Source organism: Procambarus clarkii, chromosome 6 (assembly GCF_040958095.1).
Source record: "Procambarus clarkii isolate CNS0578487 chromosome 6, FALCON_Pclarkii_2.0, whole genome shotgun sequence".
NCBI classification, from domain to species: Eukaryota; Metazoa; Arthropoda; class Malacostraca; order Decapoda; family Cambaridae; genus Procambarus; species Procambarus clarkii.
The window spans coordinates 6,947,483-6,951,278 of NC_091155.1; the positions used below are offsets into that span (position 1 = coordinate 6,947,483).

The 3,796-nt window shown below is 39.2% G+C and overlaps 1 long non-coding RNA gene across 1 annotated transcript; it reads left to right on the plus strand.

Moving 5' to 3' along the window:
- Nucleotides 1–879: 879 nt before the first annotated feature.
- LOC138352905 (uncharacterized) lies at nt 880–3,314 on the plus strand. The gene is made up of 2 exons (XR_011222955.1): nt 880–1,175; nt 2,857–3,314. It is a non-coding gene; the product is annotated as an uncharacterized lncRNA (long non-coding RNA).
- Nucleotides 3,315–3,796: the final 482 nt, after the last annotated feature.

Genomic DNA, 3,796 nt, shown 5'->3' on the forward strand with positions numbered 1-3,796 from the left:
GTGCATTGTATCGTGTTTGTAGTCATTCGTGGTGTGTTGTGTTTAAGCTGGCGGGCGGCGTCCTTACCAAGCCCGGATTATGTCTATTACATCACTAAACTTCATTTAATAACTATATGCCTGTTATGTAGAAGATTTTAATTGTAAATAGCATTATACTGTCGTTTTAATATTGAACACGTACACACAGGCGAAACGTCCGAAGTGGTAAAGATATTAGTGTGCGAAGTTGTCAGTGTACAAAGGGTCATGTATCCCTCCAGCCCGCGGTGGTACTCCTTCCCTATTACAAATTTGTTTATGAATGTATTTGCTTATTGTCTTGCCTATTTTTTTGGATCTGCTTGTATTCTGTTTATTACAACTTGTTTATTACCTTTCATATTTACTTATTGATTATATATTTGATTACAAAAAATAAAAATGGGTTCGTATCCTGGCCTGGGAGGATTTACTGGGCGCAATTCCTTTAACTGTAGCCTCTGTTTAACGCAACAGTAAAATGTGTACTTGGATGAAAAAACGATTCTTCGCGGCAGGTGATCGTATTCCAGGGACCTGCCCGAAACGCTACGAGTACTAGTGGCTGTACAAGAACGTAACAACTCTTGTATATATCTCAAAAAAAAAAAAATGCAAAGTTGTGCATTCACTATGGGAACAATATTTCCTTCAGAAAGTATATAAACGTGTACCATTATATTTTAATAAATAAATTGCAAGCATATTCTGTAATTCGAAAAAATGAGGAAAACATAAGAGTTAAATGTAGAAACCCAGTTACAAACAATAGTAAGAAGTAGGAAGTGTGGCACCAGAAAGAACACTGGAACGCTTAGGTGAGCGTCGTGGCCATTATCACAACACGGGACGGTGAGTGTCTTGAGATGCTTCCGACATTATAGTGCCAGAGTAAATTTCAAACAAGTCTTTATCGCACTTAAAATACCCTTCATTATCGAGCATATATTAGGAGGCGGTGACCACTCGTCACAAGAAAAATACCAAATAGTCAAAGCACTGGCTAAATATCTCCAATCGACCAACAAATTGGGTCACATCTGACCCGCGCCACATTTATACCTGGCGCCACCAACAGCTAAACACAGAAAACAACTACCTCGTCGCAACACCAAGGATCAGCTGACGCCATAAACACAACACACAGCCCTACGGTGCGGCAAGTCTCCCTCTAACACACACTTATTTATTTATTTATTTATTTATGCATATACAAGAATGTACATAAGGAATGTGAGGATACAAATATGGTAATTACAGTCTTGTAAAGCCACTAGCACGCGCAGCGTTTCGGGCAGGTCCTTAATCTAAGAAAAATTTAAGGAGGTAAATACTTGCAAAATTTATGGACAAAAAAATGATAACAGATTACATGGAATGAAAAAAAAAGAAGATGAGAGAAAATTATAGGTACAGTATATTAAAGCACATAGGTAGCTATGATTGATTGCAATGACAGCTTAAAATGGTAGTTGACAACAAATTGGTAGGCACAATACAGCAGAAGCAATATAAGATTGATTGCAATGACAGCTTGAATGGTAGTTGACAAAAATTGGTAGTCACAATACAGCATATGGCTAGCACATAAAAGAAAATAGCAATGAACACAATGATAAGGTTGTTTGATGTTACATAAAAATTAGGAGATTGGGTAACACTAGGTACAGAGCAAATTTAAAGCTCAGTGTAGGAAACTAAATAGATGAAGTTAGGTACTTTTTGGTTTTACTTTTAAATAAGGCAAAAGTTTTACAGTTTTTCAATTCACTAGGGAGTGAGTTCCATAGACTAGGTCCCTTAATTTGCATAGAGTGTTTACACAGATTAAGTTTGACCCTGGGGATATCAAAGAGATATTTATTTCTGGTGTGGTGATAATGGGCCCTATTACATCTGTCCAGGGAGAGTTTCAGAGCATGATTTGCATTTAAGAACAGGGTTTTGTAAATGTAGTTGACACAAGAGAATGTGTGTGGAGGGAGTTAATATTTAGCAAGTTTAGGGATTTAAACAAGGGAGCTGAGTGTTGTCTGAAAGCAGAGTTAGTTATTATTCTGATAGCAGATTTTTGCTGTGTGATGATGGGCTTAAGGTGGTTTGCAGTGGTAGACCCCCATGCACAGATACCATAATTAAGATAGGGGTAGATTAGTGCATAATATAGTGAGAGGAGAGCAGAGTTAGGAACATAATATCTGATTTTGGAGAGTATACCAACTGTCTTAGAGACTTTCTTAGTTATGTGTTGAATGTGGGTGCTGAAGTTGAGTCTCTTGTCTAGGAATAGGCCAAGAAACTTGCCATCATTTTTATTACTGATGTTAATGTTGTCTATTTGTAGCTGAATTGCATTTGATGATTTGCTTCCAAATAAGATGTAGTAAGTCTTTTCGATGTTTAATGTTAGTTTGTTCGTTGACATCCATAAGTGGACTTTTTTTAATTCATTATTCACAACATTATTTAGTGTATGTGGGTTGAGGTTTGAGTAGATAAGGGTAGTATCGTCAGCAAACAATATAGGTTTGAGAATATTAGAGACATTAGGCAGATCGTTTATATATATAAGAAATAGAAGAGGTCCTAAGATGCTGCCCTGTGGCACTCCAACGGTAATTGGTAGAGTGGAAGAAGTTGTATCATTGATGGTTACATATTGATGTCTGTCACTAAGATAGGATCGGATGTAGTCAAGGGCAAGGCCTCGGATTCCATAATGCTGGAGTTTAAGTAAGAGGTAGTTGTGATTAACAGTATCAAAGGCTTTTCTTAGGTCAATGAAGAGTCCAATCGATAACACCTCTGTTTTAATCACCGTTCCTCTATCAACAGCACAAAGCAACAAGCACCTTGGTAGCTCCGATCATCTTCAACATAAACGCGTCCAACAACATCAGTACTGGTGCAGTCATCGAGAGGACAAACCCTTCATGCAAACTGCACCTACTATCAACAAGAAGAAGAAGAGCATAAAACCTTCCCACAAACGATCGTCGTCGCCCCTAAATCAACACAACAACCTTCCCACAAACTGCACCTATCATAAAGAAGAAGCCCACCACTGATCTTCAAGTGCTCACATCAAGTCTAACTCTACAACAGCCTAAGAAACAACACTCAAGCCTTGCCTAAGCCTCAACATTGACGCCCCACCGTGAGGCGTCACCCAGCATCACCACTCATGCAGTCATCCGAGGAGAAAACCTTCCCACAAACTGTACCTATCATAAAGAAGATGAAGACTCACCAGTGTCCAGAGTGTGGGAAGGTATTCACTCATCTTGGAAATATGAAGCGTCACATGTTAGTGCATTCGGGTGAAAAACCTCATAATTGCCCAGAGTGTGGGAAGGTATTCACTCATCTTGGAAATATAAAGCGTCACATGTTAGTGCATTCGGGTGAAAAACCTCATAAAAGTCCAGAGTGTGGGATGAGGTTGAGACACCTTGGAAATATGAAGACTCACATTTTAGTGCATTCGGGTGAAAAACCTCATAAGTGTCCAGAGTGTGGGAAGAGGTTCAGTCAGGTTGGAAGTATGAAGACTCACATGTTAGTGCATTCGGGTGAAAAACCTCATAAGTGTCCAGAGTGTGGGAAGAGGTTCAGTCAGCGTGGAAGTATGAAGATTCACATGTTAGTGCATTCGGGTGAAAAACCTCATAAGTGTCCAGAGTGTGGGAAGAGGTTCAGTCAGGTTGGAAGTATGAAGACTCACATGTTAGTGCATTCGGGTGAAAAACCTCATAAGTGTCCAGAGTGTGGGAAG